Below are 16112 nucleotides of genomic sequence, written 5' to 3' on the forward strand. Positions count from 1 at the left end.
TCCCAGCTCTCTTTAGGTCATTCACTAGGTCCCCCCGTGTGGTTCTGGGATTTTAGCTCACCGTTCTTTTTATCATTTTAACGCCATAGGGTGAGATCTTGCATGGAGCCCCAGATCGAGGGAGATTATCAGTGGTCTTGTATGTCTTCCATTTTCTAATAATTGCTCCCACAGTTGATTTCTTTACACCAAGTGTTTTACCTATTGCAGATTCAGTCTTCCCAGCCTGGTGCAGGTCTACAATTTTGTCTCTGGTGTCCTTCGACAGCTCTTTGGTCTTGGCCATAGTGGAGTTTGGAGTGTGACTGACTGAGGTTGTGGACAGGTGTCTTTTATACCGATAATGAGTTAAAACAGGTGCTATTAATACAGGTAACGAGCGGCGCCTCGTTAGACCTCGTTAGAAGAAGTTAGACCTCTTTGACAGCCAGAAATCTTGCTTGTTTGTAGGTGACCAAATCCTTATTTTCCACCATGATTTACAAATAAATTCTTTAAAAATCAAACAATGTGATTTTCTGTTTTTTTTTCACATTCTGTCTCATGGTTGAGGTTTACCCATGTTGACAATTACAGGCCTCTCTAATCTTTTCAAGTAGGAGAACTTGCACAATTGGTGGTTGACTAAATACTTATTTGCCCCACTGTATGCTTTTGGCCAAGATCGTCGTCCATTGAATATGGTACGCTCGGTGTTGGCTTTGTTGTAGAATTAACGTCTTTAGTGGGACAAACTGAAACTGCGCTCAACATTTTGGCTATGCTCTCCGGCGTTTCTTGGTCCACATCTTCAATCCTTGGTTCTCGCTCAGTAGTTGTTGTCGCTTTTGAAAGCTTTGGTTTGAAATAATGATGTATACCTATCTTGCATCTTCTGTCCTCAGGTGGTTTTGGCTAAGCAAAACAAATGACCGTCTCCAAGGTGCTAGTGACATGATCTGCTCGAAAAATAATTTTGACCCATTACAATTTTTTTTGTTAACTTTCATTCATTTGTGTTGTTTTCTTGCTTTACAACTTTTATAGACAACATTTTACCGGCAAAGTCTTAATTTTAAATTCATATATAGAAACGTCAATTACATGCAATGACATTTTCCTTGGCCCCCCCTTAATCGCTGCGTATGTTTATTTCCTACTCCTGCAAACTACTGAATTTAACAAATATCTGTTCACCTAAGCATACGTTTACTTAAATGAATACAGACATGACACACGCAGACAAAATAGTTTGACTTGTCCCACTTGTTATAAACACATTTAATCGCGTATTTGTACACCGTGCTATTTTGCAAGTTCTCCCACTTAGAAATCATGGAGGGGTCTGAAATGTTCATTGTAAGTGCGCTGTCCACTGTGAGAGGAATAGTCTAAAAAGAAGAATACAGAAATCACAATATAAGATTTTTTAATTATTTATTTGTGTGATATGTTAATATTTGGCGCAGTAGCCTTTTTTTGCAATTACAGAGGCCAAACATTTCCTTAGTTTTACACCAGGCTTGTACACACTGCAGGAGGGATCTTGGCCCACCCATCAGTCAGGCTTCTGGGCTGTCGCTGAGAAATGCGGCGTTTGAGATCCAAACCTTGTTATGCGTCTTACGGAGCCACTCCTTGGTTTTCCCGGATGTGTGTTTCGGGTCATTGTCATGTTGGAAGACCCAGGCATGACCCATCTTCAATGCTCTGACTGAAGGATGGAGGTTGTTCCCCAAAATCTCACAATACAAGGCCCAAGTGCAGAAAAGCACCTAACGATGATGCTACCACCCCCATGCTTCACAGTAGGGATGGTGTTTTTGAGATAGTACTCATCATTCTTCGTCCTCCAAACACGGTTAGTGGAAATACGACCAAAAAGTTCTGTTTTACTCACGTCTGACCACAAAAGTTGCTCCGACGACTTCTGTGCATCATCCAAATGGTCATAGGCAAATTTAAGACAGGCCTTGACATGTGCTGGTTTAATTAGGGGAACCTTCCGTGCCATGCATGATTTCAAACCACCAACAGTAACCTTGGAAACGGTGGTCTCAGTTCTTTTCAGGTCATTGACCAACTCTTGTCGTGTAGTTCTCGGCTGATTCCTCGCCTTTCTAAGGATCATTGAGACCCCACAAGGCGATATGTTACATGGGGCTTCATCCTGATTGAGATATCATGGTTAGCTTCTTCCATTTTCTAAGGATTGCTCCAACAGTGGACCTTTTTTCACCAAGCTGCTTCGTCTCTGGTGTCTTTGGACAGCTCTTTGGTCTTGACCATGTTACAAGTTTGACTCTTACTGATTGTTTGAGGTGGACAGGTGTCTTTTTGAGCTGCCATTGACCTCAAACAAGTGCATCTGATTCAGGAAAATACATGGAGTGGAGGTGGACTTTTAATAGGCGGACTAACAGGTCTTGCAGGGTTAGAATTCTAGCTGATAGGCAGGTGTTCAAATACTTATTTGCAGCTGTATCACACAAATAATTTTTTTAAAAATCATGCATTGTGATTTCTGGATTTTAAATGATCTTTCTCACAGTGGACATGGACCTACGATGACAATTTCAGACTTTTCCATGATTTCTAAGTGGGAGAACTGGCTAAATACGGTAGCAGGGTGTTCAAATAGTATTTATTTTCTTCACTTTAAATGAAGTAAAGAAAACAAAAAAGAAAAGAAAAAAGAAACACTCATAAATCTCCAGCAGGGCCGAGAACGAAAAGTGGTATCTGCCATATGGCAAAATGGATTTTGCCATGTGGCATTTTTTTGCCATTTGACAAAAATGATTTTGCCATGTGGCATTTTTTTTGCTATGTGGCCTTTTTTGCCATGTGACAAAAATGATTTTGCCATGTGGCATTTTTTTTTTTTTTGTTATTAGGCAAAATGTATTTTGACACGTGCCATTTTTGGGGGGTGTGTAGCAAAATTGATTTTGCCCTGTTGCAAAATTGATTTTGCCATGTGGCATTTTTGGGGGGGTATGTGGCAAAATAAATGTGCTGTAATGCAAAGTGTATGGTCCAAAATCACACCACACGTTTTTCTGCCATTCAAAATGAATGGAAAATTTGGACGTGCACAGCCGTCAATGGCATAGCCTGATTTGGGTGCCAGTCGAATATCAATGGGCTGTAATGGTAAGTGTATGGTAAAAAAAAAAAAATCACAGCCACACGTTTTATTGCCATTTAAAATGAACGGGAAATTTGGACGTGCATAGCCGTCAATTGCATGGACGTGCGTGGCCTGCAAAAATGCCTTATACCCTGAAAAACTGCCACAAACCAAAATCCATTTTGCCACATAGCAATAAAAAATGCCACATGGCAAATACCACTTTTGGTTCTCTCTGTCTCTCTAGTTTCATTTATGACCAGCAGATGGCGCCAGGGAAAGCATCTGACAACTGATGACCTGAAAACTGATCAGAAAAAGTTGAATGACTCGTCACTAGACTAGTTTATAGTCCATTACTGAAATATTTTGGGGTAACATAAGAAAAATATTAGTTTTGTTGTTTAATCCCAATATATTGGTCCATACTAAAAGGAAATAATGCGCCAATACCTAACGTTTTTGAGTATTTCAGCGTGGGAATTGTTGCCTCACAGTTGCCGTCGTTTGCATCAGCCCGTCGGTGTTGGTTGACCCGGAAGTGCTTAACTTCACTAGCGGTGTGTCTGTAAATCCTCCCCGGTTGTAAAGAGACATTTTTGACACGTTTACTGACAATACCTTCACAAATGTTGCTTGTTAAACAAAATTTGTGTTTTAATCAATACAAATTACAAACCTCATCTTACTTGCTTTGGAGTTTTAACGATGTTGGAAATATTTAATTTATGAACTAAAGATTGGCTACAGTAACATTAGTTGTGCAGTACTTTTCAAATTTCAAACAATTAAAGCATTTTTTCTTGAAATTTATACATATAAAAATGTCACCACAGTACAGGAGAAAATAGCTATAAATATAAATTAGGGTGACCAAACGTCCTCTTTTGCCCAGACAAGTCCTACTTTCACATAGTATCCTCGTGGTCCGGGCGGGTTTTATAAATTCATGAAAATGTCTGGTTTTTATGATTTTTCACAGAACCAATTTGAAGAGAATCCCTCCGGCCGCTGGGTGGCAGCGCCTGCCTCAGGCATGAAAATCTCTCACCTTTCGGCGAAATTCGCCGTTTTGAAGTCAAAAAGGGCGACCTACGTGAATTGCGTAGATCCGAGGAGAAATTCTTTTTGGGAGGGGGGGGGATCGGGAGGTTTTATTTAATTATTATTATCATCATGTGATTAATTTAGTACGTAAACTGAGCACTTAAGAAATCGGTTCTTTATAAAAGTGACACTTGGACAGTCAGCAAATCCTTCGAGATGATTCGCAGACGAGAACCAATCATCGGCCCAAACAGCGTTCCATTATTCCAATCGCGCGCACTCTACGTGTAAATGGAGTGCTTGGAGAGCCTTTGGTTGCATTGAAAAGCTGCGAAAACAAAACGCAGGCCTTATTCACACTGGGGCAGACCAGAGCGCAGCATACACACTTGCCTGTATTTGCCAGCAGATTGAATTTGGTGAGTAATGGTTTCAATTGTTTTCATATTTTGCGATATAGTAAGGTTACTGCCATTCTTTGCAGCTTGCGTTGAACACTGCCAGAGCTAGCCAAATCTCCCGTGAAAAAATAGCTCCCGTTAAATTGGCGTCAAGCTTGTGTATTTAGCGGTAATATAAATGAAGAAACACACTGTTGAGTCAAATTAAGCAGCATGCTCTCGGATGGAGGGGGGCGCCTCGCATCGCTTCCGTCGTTCGCCCGAGACGCGTTATTTTCGGCTGTGACTTGAGCTGACGGCCGGTGTCGGCACAACACCGGCCGACGAGTGGTGGGAATGACTCTTGCTTCTTAAAGCTTTTCAGAAATACAGGGATCCCTCGTTTTTCGCGGTTAATGGGGACCAGAACCCGCCGCAATAAGTGAAAACCGCGGAGTAGCGACACCCCCCCCCCCCCCCCATTTTTTTGTGCGTGCTCAATGTATTTATTCAGATTTTACATTGGAAAAAAGATACATATATATAAGACATGTTTTTTTCACTTTTTTCACCAAAGTATCATTTATAAATGGTTTTCAAGCACTTCAAAATGTAAGAATTATGATAAGTTTTAAACATGTTACTGCCCCACCGAATTATTTTTAAACAAGAATAAAGTAGTAAGAAAATGCTTGGCTTTATTAAATGCTTCATAGTGAGTCTACTCAAACACTCTCAGGCTTTGTTAAACGGTGATTGACACATGTGCAAAGTTTTTCTTTTTATATATATTTTTTTGTTTGAAGCAACTTATTTGATTGAATAATAAAGACACAAATGTCCTAGCCAAAATGTGGCCCAAACGCAAAACAACATTACTTCAAAGGAAAAATTTGTTTCAATCAAGAAAAATAGTTTTCAAATGCTTTTTTTGTCTCAAATTTATTTTTGCAATCAAAAACAATGTTTTTTATTGAAGTGACTTTTTTGGGATTAAAAGTTTATACTGTATTTTGATTGAAGCAACTTTGTTTTTGATAAAAGTAACTTTGTTTTTTGATTGAATAATAAAAACACAAATCTACCTCCATCGTTATTGAGAGAGAAAGAAATTAAGAAAGCTTTAAAACTAAAAGCCACCGGGGAGTCTGTTTTTTTTTTCTTAAATATTTATATTTCATTACATAGACATGCCTCGTAGGGAAAGGAGATTGAGGGATAAAAAAAGGAGTTGGATGAGGCTGCTAAAGGCAGTGGATACCTCATCAGCTGGGTGAATAGCAAACCTGGTAAGAACAAGTTTGCAAGGATAGTCGGGTATTAAATACAATTATAAACACAATTACAATGTTATTTTTCTATAAGATTTTATGTCATTGCTTTATTAATCATTAGGTGCTAGAGTTGTTACGTATGGGTAATAATGAAATAATAGTTTTGAGAAAACTGTGCTGTTGGTGGCTCAGTGACCATCTGATGTGGTTTGTTCTCAGATGAACAAGTTGAGGAAGGAAGTTTTGATGCAGAGGTTGAAGGAAGAAAAGAGGCAGAGTGACTGAGTCACAGCCAGAAAGTGTTGATGACAGTTTTGATTTCTATTCACTGTTGCCTCCTCCCAATTAAAGTATGTCACAGTCGCAGCCAATTATTATCTAAAGCTGGTTAAAATTGAAGTTATGTTGTTTTAAGGTGCATTAAATACTTGTTCATGTGCTCCTTTTGATCTACGAGCACCCGCCCCTCCACCGGTCTCTGCACGTCCCTGCTGAAACACAGTGTGGGTCGACAGAGCTCAATATTTTGTTGGGGTGTACAGTGTACTGGAACATATTTCCTCCACACCCTTCTCACCTTTTTAACCCCTGACCCATTTTCAAGCCTGCTGCCTGCGATGACATGGCTCCTAGTAGTAGGGAGGGAAGGAGTTGTTCTTCTTGTTTTTATTGGCAGTTTACCCCTATCATGAGGCATTACCGCCATCAACTGGGTTGACGATTTGGCCACAACGCCTGAAGTTTTTTACGATAAATACGTATATAATGACAACTGTTGACTTCTGTCGGAGCTTTGACTGTAAAATCCCGTTTGGTGTCGCATCTTTGCGCTGCCGATGATTGTAAACTTTTATAGCTAAGTTTGATTTTTGCCTCAGCTAGCTATCAGTAAGCCAAACTACGCTAGGCATTATGGGAAACGTATTTTTTAACTGCTACGTTTGGAAACATGCTGGTTGAATTGTTTGTCAGTTTACTTCGGTTTTTGTTTGTGTGCAATCTAGAACATTGAATGAGAATATCAATTGAATGGGAATAACAATTTGTCAAGGACAATTGTCGTGATAGTAATTTATAAAAATGTTTAGTTGGCGCATAGCCTACTGTGTCTATGTGTATTGACTGGACTACATTTTTATGGGTCTGCATTATATATTATACGTACATATATATATTTATATATATATATTTTTTTTTAAGTCATTATTTATTTATTTTTTTCAAACTGCATTTTTCCACCCAGAGTGAGAGGGCACACTTTAAAAATATTAAAGTGATATAGGCATCTTTGAGTAGACTTCGAGTAAAATTCAAGTATCTTGAGGCCGGGCTGAGTGTCCTCTTTTTTGGAAATCAAACTATGGTCACCCTAATATAAATATATAAAACAAGTCACACTTGGTGATATAAGATGCTTGTTCAACAAAATGTATTCATGAATACAGGAATAATTTAATATTTTTACTAGTGTTTTTGTATTTAACAGATTATTCATTCACTGACAATAGACTGCTGTGAAATGACAGCTCAGGAATTTAGTGTTACGACATTTTTTCTCACATTCCAAACACTTAATTAGTCAAAAAATATGTCCAACAGGAGCTAATATTAGCTCTTAATAATTTTTGTAGTGTTTCCTTTGGCAAGTTAAAACATAAATTACAAAAATTATATTAATCACACATCCGTAGTGAAAATGCACATTACTGGTAAATACTTTGTAGGCCTTATCTACTACCGAAAGAAGTTTATTACACAACATAGTACATGCAAATTAGAGCTGCAATGATTACTCGATTAACTCGAGAAATTCGATTAGAAAAAAGCTTCGAATCAAATTTTGCTGCTTTGATTATTCGCTTAATTGGAGTGGCGTAGTAATGGTTAGTTTGCATTTAGAGTTACTGATTTGGGTGGATACACTGCCCTCTAGTGGCAACAGCGAATATGACAACTCATTTAACAAAGCTGATTCCAGCTGCTCCCTGTTAAGACCGACATAAGGTAAGTTTTCGCTTGAGCTAATATATTTTTTATGCATTTGTAATTTAATTTTTAGGTATATTTAGCCGTTTTTGTGGGAATATGTGTTTGAACGATTTGTAAGGAGCATTGTTTAAAAAAATTTTAAAAAGTAGTTTGACTTACTTTTACGTTTAATTTTACACCATTTAGGCTAGCAGACTTTTGCTATGCAAGTTAGCCAATTGTTCTTTTGTTGTACATAGAAACCTTTTTTTTTTTTTTTTTTTTTTTTAATACTGATTGAGTCTCGTATCAGGTATTTTAATTTATTTTTAAATGAAAGTGAAATTCTGCATAGTTTGAATATACACTTGAGAATTGTATTTTCAAAGTACAGTCTTAGCAAGCTTTTTTTTTTTAAAAACTAAAATTTATTCAGCAACCCATTAAACGTTTCTTATCCGATTACTCTGTTATTCGAACTAAATAGTTGATAGATTAATCAAATACTAAAATAATCAATAACTGCAGCCCTAATACAAATATACCCAAATAATTTAATTAATCATGCTTACGTACTCATAGGCAGTGTACTTATTACACAGATACATAAACTTATGCTTTAAGAACGCTTAATTATGACGAGACAAAAGTCAAGCATGTCCACGTGTGAAGTTGCTCTGCAAGTTAGTTGACTTTCTGGTATTGTTCTGAGCGAGACAAAAAGGCCTAAGGGGACAGACAAAACACGCCTCTCCTTCATCATGAGGGGACAGAAAATCTCCATCGTTGAGACTTGCCTGGGTATTTCGCATGTCGTCAACCCTTGAGGGCTAACAAGGCAACTTTTGCCAGCGTGAACGAGAGTTGCAAATGTGCACCGTTTGCATCACCTGTCGCAGAAGCCGTTTGCATACAACAATAGAGGTGGAGTTCAGTGAACGCGTCACAAGACTCTTTTGTTCCATGCTGACGACAAACTGCGCCTACAATCCATCCAGGCCATTTGCAGGCTTCTTCACACAAAACCTGATCAAATACCTGATTGAATGGATAAAAGTCTACACACCCTTGTTTCAATGTCAGGCTATGGCAATGCTGGAAAAAAGATATCTTAATTTTGGAATCAGAAAAATCTAGCATTTGAACAGGGGTGCGCAGAGTTTTCATGCCTACTGTCAATTTTGTAAAGAATCACAATCTCTCTTTTGGTCAGTAGCTGCTTTCCTTCTCTGTTGCCATGACAACAGTTCACAGTAGTGACTCATCTGAACGTCCCTCAGTCGGCAAGTTGACTCACCTATCTCCTTCGCACCGTAAACCGCCTCGGGGAACGTCGTGACAAGTTCTAAAACGTGTTGTTAACGACTTCAAAGTTTGCTCTACTTTTGAAGGCTGGTTTCTGCTTTGGATTCTGACAGCTAGACCATTTACTGTTATTGAGTTATCTTAAAATTCAAAAAAAGACTGGCCATAATCCAGAATGGAGGCTTTTTGCGGCCAATTAAATTCAACTTTATAGAAAATTTTCAAAGTAAACACATTAACTGGGGTCAAGTACCATCAACTTGGCCCCCACACATTCACCACGCCCACTCTCTGGATATTAACAGCAATTATCCCCCATTCATGATGCCTAAACTCAATCAACAGAATAATTATCACAGCTCCAAACGGGTCACCTCCACCTCTAACTCAATCAATGCGGCTGTTAAGGTGAACGACTGTGAGATCAGTTGTCCTGAAAACAGCTTGAAATCAGTCAATCTTATCCACATTGACGACATCTTGTCGATCTAACAACAGAATGGTAGCAGGGATCTCGTAATACAATCCAATATGTACATTCACGTATATTCCATGTATTGTATAGATTGTCGTCAATACTTGTAATCTCAATGCTGCTGCCTGTTCTTGTTGCTCTTGTTTGCTGTGGAAGGCGGTGGGAATCAATACGAGTTCTGATTCAAGGCTCAGGATAACGACTATCTCACGATATAGCGAGACAACAACGATCAATACACGGGCCAGGAAATCAATCTTTTTGATATAGGTAGTCCCGGGTTACGAACGAGTTGCGTTCCAATGGTGGCGATGTAACCCGAATTTCCGCGAAAATCAGAATAAACCCTTTAAGTACCCCTAAATACCCCCAAAATCTCAAAACAACTAACCAAAAACATGTATTCTACATCATTGTACTGTCTTCGCCAAGACGTTGGAGCTAAGACCTAATTAGACGGCGAGCTAAGCTCCGAAATGACGATGTCAGATGTCCATGTGGTTTGCTGACTTTATTCAGCTGTTCCTTGTGTGCGCACGTCCGCTCGTTTTTGTGTGTGCAAATACATACTTCTTCGTGTGTACATGCACTTTTACTGGCATGTGGAAGTACTACCTGCTCTATGCTTCCTGCGCCAAAGTAAAAGCATGCATCACAAAACAAGATTCAACATTATTTAAAGCAACACTAGGTAATTTTTCAGTTTTGGTTGATTATAGCGACGCAGGTGGACAAAAGCGGTAGTGCTTAAGGAAGACTGCATTTCCCATGAGGACCAGCGCATAGTGTCGTAAAATCCTGATGTCCCAGTCACCTGCAGATGGATTAAACAACATTTCCGTTTCCAGTGGCTGTGTGAAGGATGAATAGTAATAAGGTAATGAATCCAGTTGTGGCTAAACAATAGCATAAGATGATGTTTGTTGAATATCAGAAACGTTTGATTTTTGTACCATATTCCTGCCAGGCGAGTGAAAGCCGGGCCAATGTTTATTCTTAGGTGTCCTTTTATCCTGTTACCCTTCCCTTTTATTTCTTTGGTCTCCTCGGACAAAACTTTTTGTCTCTTTTGTTGCTCGGCCATATCACAATTCGCGCAAAAGCATCGGCTTCCGTTTTCATAACAATTGGGGAAAGGAGAGAGTGACGTATGCCGTAAAGCAGTCAGCACATTTGTAGTTTATTTTGTGCAGCAGGGTTCCTGCCACCCTCCTCAAAGTTAATTAGTGCCAGTGAAAATGATACAGACCCCCTCAAGATATAAAAGAGGTGTCATTCAACTAGTTGTCATATCATCACAAATGTTATGGAAATAGTTTATAAAGGTTGAAAAGTTACCTAGTATTGCTTTAAATGGTATAAAATGCTAACTTTTTTTTTTGCAATGCTCTTAACAAATAGCCCAAAAACACTTCTAAATATACCTATAAATTAAAATTTGAATGCATGAAAAAAAAAAATTTGCTCAAACAAAACCTATTTTATGTCGGTCTTAACACGGAGCAGCTGGATTCAACCATGTTAAATGAGTTATGTCCTATTTACTGTTGCTTCTTGAGGGCAGTGTATCCACCCAAGTCAATAAAGCTAAATGCAAACACTTTCAAAACAAACAATTACAGTGCCACTCTAAACGAATCTTGATTGATTCGAATCTTTTTTCTAATCAAATTACTCGAGTTAATCCATCAATCGTTGCAGCACTATATTTGTGTCTTAAATATGCTCTGCCTTCATTTTAAAGTCACCTCCTGTAGTATTTCATAGCGACTTTGAGGTTTTGTGTAACCTTTACCACAGAGATAGAAGACGACAGGCCATCCCAGTGCTTGGCAGATGTAGTAGTTCTCAGTCGGCATATCACAAATGTGATGAAAATATTTTATAAAGGTTGGAAAGTTAGTGTTGCTTTAAATAAAAAAAAAAACAACAACAACTCGAGACAAAATGGCGGACTCCAGCATCTAAAGCCGAAATCACGTAGTCGGGTACGTCACAATCCCGCGACTACCTGTATTTCTGTAAATAAATATAGCAACACAATATTATTGCAACATTCTTGTAAAGAAATCAGTCTTTCTCATCGCATTGCCTGCCATTAACAACGATAGGTGTCCAATTCCGTCAGACTGGGAGGACTGCTTACGAATGCTCATGTTAAATGCGATTGACGGCGATAGACGTCCAATCTATTTTGACTGGGAGGATGTCTATCGCTGTCAACAGCATTTAAACATGATCACACACAGTTTCAACAGTTGAAAAAAGTTTGATGTCAATGGCAGTTAATTAGCTAAAGAAACACTTGGTAACTTTTCAGTTTTGGTCGATTTTAGCGACGCCAGTGGACAAAAGCGGTAGTGTTTTACCTTAAGGAAGACTGTGTTTCCCATGAAGACCAGTGCACACCCGCAGTGTTGTAAAATCATCAACTAATCAAAAATCTATCTCTAGGTCGCCTGCAGATGGGATTAAACAGCAGTTTTGTTTCCAGCGTATGACGGTTTGCAACCGTGTGGCTTAGCGTGACTACTCCACCCCACCTGAACTCTTCAGCGCTGACGAGTTCGGATCACGCCAGCGAGTGAAAGCTGGGCTTTTTTTCTCCCCTCCTCAGACAAAACATTTTGTGTCTTGTTGCTCTGCCATCTTTGCAGAATTTGCGCAAAAGCGTTCGCATCGAATTCCGTCTTTATAATCAAAAGGTTAAGGGGGAAGTGACGTATGCCATAAAGCAGTCAGCACATTTGTAGTTTTTTTTGTGTGGCAGCATTCCTGCCACCCTCCTCAAAGCTAATTATTGCCGGTGAAAGCGATACAGACACCCTCAAGATATAAAAGAGGTGTCAGTCAACATATTATCAAAAATGTTATGAAAATATTTTATAAAGGTTGAAAAGTTACTAAGTGTTGCTTTAAAAAAAAAAAAAAAAAAAATGGAGACAGAATGGCCGAAATTACGTAAGTCTGGTACGTCATAACCAGGGGACTACCTGTATTTCTATAAATACAGCAATGCAATATTATTGCAACATTCTTGTCAAGAAATGATTGTCTTCCTCAACCTGCCATTGACAATGATACGTGTCCAATTAATTGAGACTGGGAGGACTGCTTATGAATGCTCATGGGACAGTGGGGAGAACAAGTATTTGATACACTGCCGATTTTGCTGGTTTTCCCACTTGCAAAGCATGTAGAGGTCTGTAATTTGTATCATACGTTCTCTTCAACTGTGAGGGACGGAATCTAATACAACAAAAACAGAAAATCACAGTGTATGATTTTTAAATAATAAATTTGCATTTAATTGCATGAAATAAGTATTTGATACATCTCAAAAATCGAACTTAATATTTGGTACAGAAACCTTTGTTTGCTATTACAGATACCAAACGTTTCCTGTAGTCCTTGACAAGGTTTGCACACACTGCAGCAGGGATTTTGGCCCACTCCTCCATGCAGATCTTCTCCAGAGCCTTCAGGTTTCGGGGCTGCTGCCGGGCCACACGGACTTTCACCTCCCTCCATAGATTTTCTATCGGGTTCAGATCTGGTGACTGGCTAGACCACTCCAGGACCTTAAGATGCTTCTTACGGAGCCACTCTTTAGTTGCCTTGGCTGTGTGCTTTGGGTCGTTGTCATGCCGGAAGACCCAGCCATGACCCATCTTTAGGGCTCTCACTGAAGGAAGGAGGTTGTCAGCCAAGATCTGGCGATACATAGCCCCATCCATCCTCCCCTCAATACGGTGCAGTCATTCTGTACCCTTGGCAGAGAAGCAGCCCCAAAAAATGATGTTTCCTCCTCCATGTTTCACGGTTGGGATGTTGTTCTTAGGGTTGTACTCGTCCTTCTTTTTCCTCCAAACATGACGAGCTGAGTTTAGACCAAAAAGTTCAATTTTGGTCTCATCCGACCACATGACCTTCTCCCATTGCTCCTCTGGATCATCCAGATGGTCAGTGGCAAACTTCAGACGTGTCTGGACATGCACTGGCTTCAGCAGCGGGACCTTGCGTGCGCTGTAGGATTTTAATCCATGACGGCGTAATGTGTTTCCGATGGTTTTCTTTGAGACTGTGGTTCCAGCTCTCTTCAGGTCATTGACCAGGTCCTGCCATGTAGTTCTGGTCTGATCCCTCACCTTCCTCATGATCAGCGATGCCCCACGAGGTGAGATCTTGCATGGAGCCCCAGAACGAGGCAGATTGACCGTCAACTTGAACTTCTTCCATTTTCTAATAATTGCTCCAACAGTTGTTACCTTCTCACCAAGCCACTTGCTTATTTTCCTGTAGTTCATCCTAGCCTTGTGCAGGTGTATTATTATATCCCTTATGTCCTAACACAGCTCTTTGGTCTTGGCCATTGTGGAGAGGTTGGGGTTTGTTTGAGCATGTGAACAGGTGTTTTTTTTTACAGGTAACAAGTTCAAACAGGTGCAGTTACTTCCAGTAATGAGTGGAGAACAGGAGGGGTTCTTAAAAAAGAACTAAGAGCCGAAATATTTACTAGTTGGTAATGTATCAAATACTTATTTCATGCAGTTAAATACAAATTTATTATTTAAAAATTATACAATGTGATTTTCTGGATTTTTGTTTTGAATTCTGTCCCTCACAGTTGAAGAGAACTTATGATACAAATTACAGACCTCTACATGGCTTGCAAGTGGGAAAACCAGCAAAACTGGCAGTGTATCAAATACTTGTTCTCCCCACTGTAAGTGCCATTGACGGCGATAGACGCCCAATCCACTTTGACTGGGAGGATGTCTATCGCCGTCAACGGCATTTAAACATGATCACTCTATCCCAGTTGAAAGAGCTTTGATGTCAATAACTCTCAATGGCAGTTTGTAAATTAAGGGCTACGAGCAACAAAATAATCTAGGAGTATAAGGATAGAATGAAAGAACAGAATGTAGGCCTGAATCAAGCTTTTATGTCAGCTTCTGGTACTTAACTTCAATTCACACATATTCTATGTGCAATACCTATTTACGTGCAATATTAATGTGCAAAATTCAATGTCTTCACTGTCAACTACTGCTACCTCACTTCAATTATTTGCACTGCCCGAACATAGGACTACCGCACACATATATTATATTTATTTATATTTTATGCTTTTATTCTTGCAAGCCACTTTCGAGATTTTTATTTGCCCTGCACTGTAACGGGAGATGCTCCACAATTTCATTGTACAACTGTATAATGACAATAAAGGGTTATTCTATAGACCCTACTCTCATGACGTCACAACCACGCCCCCGCGCCATATTGTCCGTCAACTCGTCATGTTGACACATTACCGCTACGTAAATTCCTCCTATTATGGCGTGTTATTCTGCTCATTAACATTAATAATCAAAATGGTGAAGGCGTGTGTGGCGGTCGGTTGCAATAACAGAAGATTGACGGAGAGACTTGAAGTTCTACCGTATTCCGAGAGACCCGGAGAGGAGAGCGAGATGGACTGCTGCAATTCGACGAGAAAACTGGGCTCCAAACGATTACCACAGATTATGTAGTAGTCATTTTATATCTGGTAAGATGCATTCTATATATATTTAGAGGGTTTTGGGCTGACAACCACAATTAAGATCATTGCTAGGCTAATCGGCGACAACATACACTCAGACGTTGTGAATGAACTACCTGAAAATATATAATTATAAGGGGATAATAAGACAGTTGTCATACAATTAATTTACAATTTCACTATTGAGGTCAAAAGCCAAAAAATAAATTCAAATCGGGACAATCTGGAGTAGTGCTATCTTACTTCATATTTATTACATACTATATATGTATGTAGTGAGAGTGCTATCGCTAAACCATATAAACATTAAAACCCCTAGCTCCATTGACAAATGACATAAAATACATTAGACTTGACAGTGGATGTTAGCAAGAACAAAAGATTTTGAATTGAACATTTCGTAACTCACCTTCCCGAGCACATGATAAGATTCCTGCCGAATTTTCGTGGACGAGGACCTGTTTCACCCAACCAGCAACGAAGTATTTATAAGCCTCCAAGCTCTTAAAGTTTTTCAAACATTCGTGAGAATAGGCTGATTTTGTGTGGTCAAGATAGTTGTAAATATCAGGGTAGCAGATGTCAGGCAGAGACGGCGAAGACAGCGGGTCGAAAAACATCGATTTAGGCATCAAATATGGATCTGGCGAATGGATAAACTGAAGCTTTTCCACATAACGCCTTTTATGCAACGCATCCAATGAGTTTACAGCGTCAGATAACACCGGGGCTTCCATGAATTGCTCTATAAATTGCACGACTAATTGAAACTATTGAGAATAGGGCTAAAAAATGACGGACAATATGGCGACACGTCATTTTGCGACGTAGGTGAGTAGGGTCTATTCTATTCTTTTCTGTTCTGTTCTAAAGCAGGCCATAGTAAATACAGGGTGTTCCAAAATGGTTGACCCCATTCTCAATGCCCATATCTCGGAAATTACTTGATGGATCTTAATGAAACTGAATACACTTTATGTTGAAGGTCATAAGTTTTATTGGT

This window comes from Corythoichthys intestinalis, chromosome 22 (assembly GCF_030265065.1).
Source record: "Corythoichthys intestinalis isolate RoL2023-P3 chromosome 22, ASM3026506v1, whole genome shotgun sequence".
In the NCBI taxonomy this organism is placed as follows: domain Eukaryota; kingdom Metazoa; phylum Chordata; class Actinopteri; order Syngnathiformes; family Syngnathidae; genus Corythoichthys; species Corythoichthys intestinalis.